The sequence below is a fragment of the Sparus aurata genome, chromosome 15, assembly GCF_900880675.1.
Source record: "Sparus aurata chromosome 15, fSpaAur1.1, whole genome shotgun sequence".
Classification (NCBI taxonomy): Eukaryota; Metazoa; Chordata; class Actinopteri; order Spariformes; family Sparidae; genus Sparus; species Sparus aurata.
Window position 1 is genome coordinate 28920922 of NC_044201.1, and position 10540 is coordinate 28931461.

Below are 10540 nucleotides of genomic sequence, written 5' to 3' on the forward strand. Positions count from 1 at the left end.
TGGTTATAACAATCTTAATACATTCAAACAAATATATATATAAAGCACGATTCTGGTAATACCTTATGTAAGTGCTCTGATAAATACATGTATTCTTTGTTTTTTCAGACAGTAGCCTAAGGGCCTGTGACCATAAAGCATTCTCTCTCAGCGCCCAGGTGCTTCACTCCAGTGCTGCCCAGTGCTTTCTTCTGCCAGACATACGAACTATATGGAGAAAGAGCCTTGAATAATATTAGTTGGAATGATAACAAACTAAAAGCCATGAAAAATAAACATTGTGAAACAGACAGGGAGTAGAATTAAAGCCACATTATCTAGAAATTCTATGTGATTTGGCAACTAGGTGCTAACTACGGACAAAACTCTTTAGCTTGGTGAATAAAAAACATTTTCTGAAATCAGGGAAAGACTTCGCCACTTTACGCTGTGAGCAGGCAGTTAAAGCGAGGTCATACAGATCGAATCTGGTGGGACTCAAACCCACAACCCTTGAATCACTTCTTCTGTACTTAATTAGAAGTACAACGCTCTTTCCGTTGCGCCACAGAGCCTCATGTTCCCTCCAGGTGTCATGGAGACTCGTTGACCTCAGACTCGTCTTACTGAGCACTGATGCTTATTTTGCGGCCACTTCACAGGGACGCGCTGCGAGGAAACAGTTCCTCTGAGGGACGCTGAAAAGATGGTGGATAGACTTTTCTTAACAAACTGTAAATACAATTACAGAAAAAAGAAGAACTATGAGTTATGAATGAATCATTATGTCAGAACCAATGTTGGGACCAAACCTACGACCTTGACTCGTACTGGAAGAGGAGACGTTGGAGTGAAACATGTCTGGAGGGTCTGATGCAGCAGTTCAGATCAAACCCACCGAGACAAATTGGACTTATTTTATCTCGCACTGTTCGAATGTAGTCTGTTTGATCGTTGGCTTGTCTTGACGTTATTTCACTCCGCTCGCAGGTGGAGGTAATGATGAACATATCTGTCATCACGTTTCCACAACCGCTCTGACAGTCGGTAGTCCTGCGGGACTTTTTCTGATGTGAAGACATTGTTCTCGATGCTGACAACCATAAATATGGTTCCAATGGGTTTTTCCAGACTGATTTCAACACTGATTTATTGTTTTTATTGTCTAACAGGAAGGTGTTTGCAGTAACGATGGGGCTCATTATCTTTATTAAAATTGTCTAGAGTAACTAATGGAGTAAATGCCTTTTACACGGGGATATGGATGTTTAATAACTGTGCAGCTATCATCAATTTTAAGAGGATTAAGAATCTCTTAAGACAGACAATAGAAATAAAACAGGAGATGGCAAACTGCGTTTCCACAGCACTTTCTTTGCTGTGCCTTCTTGGAGATCCACGTGACTCTCTGTGATGTTTGATTTCTCTCGTTAGATCACTTGGGACATTCAATAAAAAAAGTATTAACAATCCTTTCAAGCTGGATCGAGAGCCAGAAGTCAAAACACTCAGACTAGATCTTCAAGTTGTTTTCTCACAGAGTGATTCAGCTCATTATCCATGTTTGTCACTCTGCTGCACACAAACACACTCAGAGGCAAGTTTTCTCTCTGTCAGCTGTTAGACACGTCCTCCACCAGTGGGACCGGCAGCCTTTATTTCCATGGTGACGCTGAACCAAACAACATGTTGTGTATGAAAGAGACAGAAACGAGCTGAAACACACACCGTCACTCTCACAACACACACACTCGCGTACACACTTGTGTCCTTGTTCTTGCGCGAGGTTGTCTCTTTCTCCCACTCACACACGCGAGCTCCAACACACATTCAAAACAAAACACACAGACACGTTTTTAATTGCCTCTAATAGCCAGCATGCGCACGCTTCCCTTGTTAGCGGCTGCCTGCGTGGTGTGTAGGGAGCTGCTTAATGATCATTACAAACGGAGGAGGAACATTGAGGTGAACAGGGAGCCAAGCAGAGCGAGCTGAGCCTTGCACACATTGTACTATGGCAGTGCATTGTGTGTGTGTGTGAGTGAGAGAGAGTGTGTGTGTGTGTGTGTGTGTGTGTGTGTGTGTGTGTGTGTGTGTGTGTGTGTGTGTGTGTGTGTGTGTGTGTGTGTGGGGCAGAAGGGAGGTGAAACACAAACATAAAAAAAAAGAAATGCACATGTATTATTTGTTTGAGCATTAGCATTAGAGCAGAAGTGTGTGTGTATAATGGAGAAGACAAGAAAGGAATGGACAGGAGTGTGTGTGTGTGTGTGTGTGTGTGTGTGTGTGTGTGTGTGTGTGTGAGAAACCAAACGTGTGACCTTTAGCTGTCCGTCTTGTTAGCCTTTCAAAGTCCTAATCCCACCGTAAGCCTGCTAATGGTGTACAATTGTGCGACAATTTGTCTGTTTTGTATAAATCTCTCTGAATAAACATGAAATGATAATGACATACCTCGACAGGAGGTTTGCACACAACCGTGCACCACCGGCGTGCTGTTTGCTGTCTGTGACTGACTGTGGAATGAGCACAGTCAAAATAAAATAAGTCAGAACGCAGTCGTTTCTCAGGGAACTCTGAACAAATATATATATATTTTTTATTGGCATGCCTGCTGTTTACTTGCTCATTGTAAGCAATTACTCAGTCGTTCAATGACAGAGTGGTTGTTAACTCATTTGGAGCAATTAAACCTTTAGGTGCCTTTAGACAGCCAGCAGTTACTGCTGTTGTTTCAAACACATACACAACGGAAGCCCTGCTGATGCTGTCAGGACAGAGAGGAGTTAAACCGGCTACCGCTCTTGTGTACGTGCAGCCAGAGACGCCCCTTGATGAACTTTTTTAAGCCTGCCGTGTGAGCATGACACATAATGTCATTTTTATAGAATCTGCGTGTGAAGAATTATTATTATCTGATAGTACCCACAGTGCTCACTGTTCTCTGGCTTTGCAGATGATGCAAGCAGGAGCAAATTATTTGCACAATGGCAAAAATAAGAGCAGAGTAACACTATAGCCACGCTGGCATTTCAGCAACAATTCTTTGGTTGTTTGTCTCACAGATGGTGTTTTGGTAGCTGTGGATGAGCGACTGATGGAGGGCTAAAACTGAAGCTGCTGCTGCTGCGCTCGCTACACGCCGTGTGGAGTGTAACCCAAACGTCCTCTTCCTCAAGCTCCTCCTCAGGGGAACTTTAAGCTCTCCCAGGCCGACTGAGAGAAGGGACAGCAGCTTAGCACCAGGTCCCGCGTGAATCCAAGCACACTTAAGTTCATCACTAATTCATTTCCGGCGAGAAGACGGTGAAAAAATACCCTCAACACAGCTGCTTTAATCCTCAGTCTCATTTAAGGACACTCTCGTCTGAAGAGAAATGAGATCATCGTTTCTTTTACCAAATGTCCCAGAATGACATGTTTACTTATTAGTTAGAGCCTCTAGTGGCCATAGGAATTAGGACTCTTGTCGATTGGGAGCGAAGGAAGAAGTCAGGGGACTTTATGACATGAATCTACTATTGAGACCAAAGCTCCCGGGAGGAGCACCAGGCTTGGGAAGACGATTTTACACGGTGGCTAAACTGAACTTCATGTGATGCACAGGGGTCCAAAATGAAATTCTCCCCATAATATTAATTTGAGCATTCCAGACAAAGTTTAGAAGAGCAGCACAATGAAATAAATCATTTTAAAAGTAATTTTGGTGTCATTTCATAAATGGGAAGTCACATTGTTTAGCTTCATTGAAAGAAACGGGGCTCCACCTCTGATGCTGTATCCAGTCCTCATTATCCGTCCATGTTTAGTACCTGTAAGAGTGCCTGGATACTCGGACATCATCGTCCTCTGTCATGATGTCCCTGCTCGTTTCCAGCTCTGGGGCCCATTTGGCCGCCACTCCCCACCAGCATTCCCTGGAGCTGCAACCCTTCTACTCCCAGCGGTCCAAAAAGCTCTTGTGCTGGTGGCGTACCACCGTGAGTCCCCAGTCTCGCTAATGACAGCCACAGTTAGCACCAGTTATTTGGTACTTTAGCAACACAGAGGCCAAATGTTGGTTGCAACAGCCTAATCTGTCCATGAGGGAACTCCAGAGAGCAGCCAGAGAGGAAACTAGAGAACATTTTGTCAATAAAATAGAACCAGAATATCTATTTTAATGTCAACCGTGACCTTTCCCTGAACCTTACTAAGTTTATTTGCTGCCTTGACCCTGGCGTCTCTACAAACTGACTCTTCAATGTTCCTGTAAGTAATCTTGGTGATTCTGAGTGCACGTTCCTTCTTTCTCTCCAGGTGTTTCCACATTCCAGACACATGCTGCTGAGCTCGACTCGAAACCAAATCACCACAGAGGTCAATGGCAACATGTCTGACAGTGTGTCAGCGCTGCCATGTGGTCCAGCTGTTAGTGTTTTAAAGAAAATCCAAACAAATGTCCGATCCTGACAGGTGACATTTACATAAAATTGAGAAACATTGCTCTGCTTAATCATCACCGAACAACAATTTTAAACTCAAAGTGAGTCAAACTAACTTTAAACACAAGTGATCCCTCTAAACTTGCAGTGTCGAGTTTCTGTACCTTTTTTTTTTTAACATTTTCTGGGACATGCTCCAGCCCCGGTCCAGTCCACTGACCCTGGCTCAGTCACGACGTCCGTCCTTTTGTCCAAAGCACTGAACCCTCGCAAATATTAATTGACAACACCTGCGAGCTTGATGTGCATGCATGAGGGAGTTCACGAGGGTTAAAGGGTTCAAAAACGCTGCATGAGGAACGGGACGGCAGTTTACATCACAAAACATGTTGGAGCAGACGAACGACTTCAGCCAGAAAAGTAATGAGGCTTAAATTGTAGGCTACACATAATTATGTAGAGCATTTGTTATCCACTCCAACTTTATGGGATAAATAGTCATTTCGCAGGGTCGAATCAGATTCAAACACTTGTGAACGCACAGCTGCAAAATACACACAGTGCCGCTTAATGAGCCTTGTGCATGTAAACTCGTCCTTGACAACTCCCAATGTCATCCTCGTTCCTGCACATGGAGTTAATGCAGTTTCGGGGCCTTATCGAGCGGCTGCAGGTTATTTCATGAAGGAGAACCCCTCGAACTCAGCGTGACAGCACTTACTTCTCTGAGTGGAAATGTGCTTATATGTGCACATTCGGACCAACCTCACTTGCAAGAGTTTATATCGGCGTGTCTGAAGTGTTTTTGAGAATGTTCTCTACAGCAGAGGCTCTATTATTACAAGGTTACCAGTTTTATAACTGATATACGTAAGAAATGAACGCAGACGACCTTTCATTCTGTTTGTGTCCAGTTTAAACCCAAATGCAACAACCTGGCATCATCACATAACCTCATTAGACTGTTAAATGCATCCCTGTGGTTGGGTAGGAGCCTTTGAGCAGCCAAACGAGCTTCAGCTTGATTGAACTTGGCTATTTAAAAAGGCTCACACACAGGCTTCACAGATCATGACCACTTTAAAAGGAGAAAAATGTTTTGTTATTTTTATCACCCTTCGATCACACGACTCAGTCAAGTTCCAGCAACATGAGATGAAGGCGCTAGTTAATCGTGACGCAAAGTTTAATCAATTAGGAAATGGCCTTAAACATTTACCTACGCCGATAATAATATATAAAATGAATATAAATATCATGATAATCACCTAAATTAGATGCTGCTCAAATTTATTATCAGATATTTTCAACAACCTCTCGGTGTAATATATGTCCAACTCAGACACCCTTGAAAATTACTGGACTGCATTAGTGATGAAAATGAAAGCACAAATCTAAGTGATCCATTTTTATGGCTTTCCCAGGTGATAGATGCACAAGTTCAGCTCTGTTAGGTATATTAGAGGAGGAAGAGTCTGAGCACTGGAAGGCATCAAACTGTTTTTCTTTCTAGATTAGCCTCCACAGCCCCTTCTTGCCAACGTGATGTATAACAGGAGCTTTGAGCACTTGGAAAAGCGAGAATATAATCCATTATCATGACCAGTGACATCTCATTATCAGATGTTCAGCTCATTGGATGTAGCGTAACGCTAACACCTTCAGCTGCCACACCGCTCAATTCCATTTCCACGGGGCCAACCCCGGCTTCAAATCTATTGCTTTCTCCACGCTGTGAGTCACTCTTGTTAATAGCATGTGCCAGATAGCGTTAGGTTAATGTCAGTAAACAGCTTTAAATAAGAGAACAAAAACAAGTTTATTGTTCCTCTAAATGACCACGACGTTCACCTCTCTCAGAGCATAGCAGGAAATCACAGCGAGGCAATCGACCCGTCAGACATTGATTCAATAATTGTTTCTGACTGTAAAGAGCCGGGCGAGGAGTCAGACAGAAATGTGCTCTTGGCAAAAACACTTGAATCTTGATCCAGGAGCTCTCAGCCCAACTCATCTGCCCACCCTGGAATCCCATAAACACTCCAAAATCCAGAAGAGACTCCTTTGGCTCACACGAGTGGGCCAGAAAAGAAGCTCGCCCGCGTCTGCTGTGTGTTGTATGCATGCATGAGAACCTCTATAATAACACTTCCTTCTTGTGTGCATGCCCATAATGTCTGAAAAAGATAAATGGAACCAATTACTGGCCCTTCACGACTCTTTGTAGCTCCCACTGTAGCCACACGTCACTCTGACAACAGTTACACTCCGACACTTCACACCAACACAGATCTGGAATTAACTCGCTGAAAGCCATCTTACAGCGAGGATCGTCCTCATCCTCTGGCTAACAGAGATACTGGGAACTATTCTCTGGAGCTAATTGAAAAAGTCATTTCTACATTTAGGGAAGAATAATGTTATCAGATTCTCCCGGTCAGACGATACCTCTGTGGCTGTTTTGCATCTGTGTGCAGTCGAGTCTTTTTCAGCGCTGTTTTGTCTCTTTGTAGTTGTTTCTCGTATCTTTAAGGGCCAGACTGCAGATGAAGCAGATCAAGTTGCTACTATCTGAAAAACTACCACTGAATGTTAAAATTGGCTGCATTTATATATTCCTCTTTTAGTAGGCTACCTTAAAGGAACAGTTGACCCAAAAATGAAAATTTAAGTCTTTATCCAAACACCCCCATGGCGATTAAAAGTCGGGTGAAGTTTTAATTAATTAACGGTGTTGCAGCATTCTTGCTAAACAGCTGATGTAGCTGTGGATTGGTTTTAAATGATCTTAAACAGGCTCCACACAGCTTGTTTGGTTTGATACTAGTCTCAAGAAGCCCAGAGATCTGAAACTGAGTGAAAATACATTATTCAGTCGCAGTAGCTGGTACTCTAAAAGCGCTGCATGCACTCTATCTGAAGAGGGAGCGCGCCGAACTGTATGAAGACATTTTTATCTATTCATTTTGTTGCTATTGTAAAACAGTCTCCAGTTAGTTCAGTTGTTTAGGAGAATGCTGCAACACTGAAATGTTTTGTGGACTTACAACTTCACTTGACTTTCCTTCATTGGAGAAATGGGACACGCATGGTGCGGGGTAAACAATGCCTGCATTTTCAATTCTGGGTGAATTGTTCTTTAAATGGGAAAGTGCTTTAGGATATTGCCTCTCGTTCACCCATTCACAATGACACACTGACGTGTTACAAGGCAGATGGCCAGCTCGGTCGTAGACGCCATCTCGTATGGATCAAACCACTAACCCTGGGACTAATGGACAACCCACTCTACCTCCTGAGCCACGACCCTTTGAACCATTTCACTTTAGTTTACTCTGGACTGGAGTAAACTAAAAAAACATCGCTTCGTATCCTGCATCACTTCTGAAACAGCCTCCCTCTCTCATTCTCCTCCAACCTTTCATGGATCTCCTCAGTGTAAAATAAAGCACTCGAAAAGAAGAAAGAAAAATCTTAAAAAGTTTGCTCAAGGAAAAAGGCCAAAGAGCGAAACAAGTATTTTTTTTTATTTTTTATTTTTTAAGTACAAAAATCACAAAGCTCCGATGTGCAGCAGCTATGAAATGTGTAAATAAATCAGAAACTCTGCATCGATGGATACAGGTTAATGGAGGTCATAAAATTGGATTTTTGAATGTCTTTTTTGACTCAGCAAGCGAAAAAAAAACCTACTTTTGTTACTGTCAGCGAGCAGAGAGAAAGGAGTAAGACAGTGAGATAAAGAGAATAAAAAGAGAGTTACAGACAGATTGCCGCAGTCAATTACAACCCTGTCCTTCCTCGCAGCCTGTCCTGATTATCAGCTGCCCATCGGCGCTCTATCTAAATGATTCCACAAGCTGAGTAAATACAGACGGCTCTCTCCAGGAGGAAGTCTTGCAGTCTGCAGTGATCACTACTGACCACTGGGGGTCTCTGTTTCAGCAAGAGAGCATGCAGAAAAACTGTATCTGAATGTCTCCATGTCCTCCCTCTCTGTGATGTATACCTTCACTTTAGCTTTCATGATAATATTAACATACAGTGTGTCTCAGGGGGGTGAAGCTGCCCCAGATATCTGACCATGATATAAAAAATAAAGCTGATTTCCTGCATCTCACACACGCTTGAATCACACAAACCTCCATTCATCTGTTGTTGACGGCGTCTTTTCCAGCTACCAAAGCAAATGTATTGCATCTTTCTTCTCTTTTTAAGGAATACATAAGAAACGCTTTGATGTGAACAGGAAACACTGATTTTATCTTTTTTTTTAATGGCTTGTATAAATTTGAATTCACTTAGAAAAACGAAGTTACAAAATGGGATTTAATGGAATTATCAAAGTGTCAGATATGACAGCTCAATACAAAACAGTCATGCGACTAACTACAGTTCTAAGGGTGCGAGTGACAGTGAAAATGAAAAGCGTGTTAACCAAAAGAAAAAATGTGGATAAAAATCGAGGCAATGCAACAATAGAGCTTCACTCAACGAAAGACACTGTCCTCCCACAAGAGGGACACCATCAGTCATTTCAACAAATGCCCCAAATCGACATGTTTACATCCGAGTGACAGCCCTCTAGTCATACTTGCCAAAAACTCCAAAAGTTTTTCTCCCGTTCTCTTCGCCCTCTCTTGGTTTTCTCCCGGGTTCACAATTCTCCCTTATTTCTCTCGATTTATGACGCATTTTCACACTTTTCCCTCCTGTTAGTTATCATAACCTGTTTCGGTGTGTAGTCTGCTGTACCGTTGTGCCCCACTCTGCTTAGCAGTGAGAAAACAAAATAATTCAGATGCCCTGGAGAGAGGAAATGTCCTTTATTCCGTGAAGTTTTCAAGGAAAGGGGTTGTAAAAATCTGCCACGTCAATTTTCCTGTCGATGAAGGTGTCGCACCGCGTCGGTCCCCACGGATATGCTGACAAACACGACCTAAAAATAGTGATGGAGACTGACATGCATTTTTTTAAAATACTTTAAATGTCACCAGAGTGCAGGAAACAGTCCTTGAAGCTCAATTTTCTGCGCTGTTTTAGACGTCTCAAGGTTTGCAAGTATGCCTCCAGTGACTCCTCCCATTTATTCATTTTCAAAAGCATGATCAACCTCTTCAGTGCTTCAACCATGATCTAAACTCAAACCATTTTTTTATTTTCCTTAACCTAACAAACTCGTTATTTTGCCTACACCTAACCAAACATTAGCTAGATCATCGTCACATCATCAGCATATAATCAATCACAGCATCATCTGATCCGCAGCGATGGATTCTAAACACTTGCGGTCGTGGTGACGGGATGAAGATGATATGAAGAGGAGATCTTGATGCACGGGAGGAGCAGGGGAGGAGAATGGATGTAAAGTTTGGCAGCAACATTATCAGATCGTACCAAAACCCCATAGTCTGCTAGTTATGATGGAGGTGCGAGAAGATGATGAGCAACACAAAGATAGTCTTCCTGATTGAACTTAAAGGGATATTCCGGTGTAAATTTAATCCATGGTCTAACACACGGTGAAACTGTGTTCAGACTCCCTCTCAAGAGATCAAGTTAGCAGACCGCTAATTTACGGAGTTTTATCAACCTCAGAAACGACCGCACGACAACAATACACTGCAGTAAATGGATCCAAATATAATCGCCACCAAAAAGACTCAAATAATGCTCAGAACAGCACCAAACTTCAGCAACAGTACAAATAGGGTCTCAGCACATAGTCCGGGGCATCTAACCTCCGCTAGCTTAGCTGGATTTCTACTGAAAAGCTGACTAAATTTACCACTCTTCTGCAGCAGCTTCCAGTTGACGGGAAGTCCCGACGAGTCGATTACCGAGTGCAGTAGAGTTCCGCGGCTCATGGATGAAAATGTATGATTATGACTCCATGGAAAAGCAATCAAAGTTCATATGTGTCTTACCTGCCAGTTTATAACAGTTATTATCGAGAGCGGACAGGGAAAAGAACGGAATTGAGCATTTCTAACCGCACTCGGTAATCGTTGCGTCGGGACTTCCCCGACCTGGAAGCTGATGGAGGAGAGTTGAACTCTGTTTTTAGCTTCACAATAGAAATCCAGCTAAGTTAGCAGAGGTTAGATGCCCCGGACTATGTGCTGAGACCCTATTTG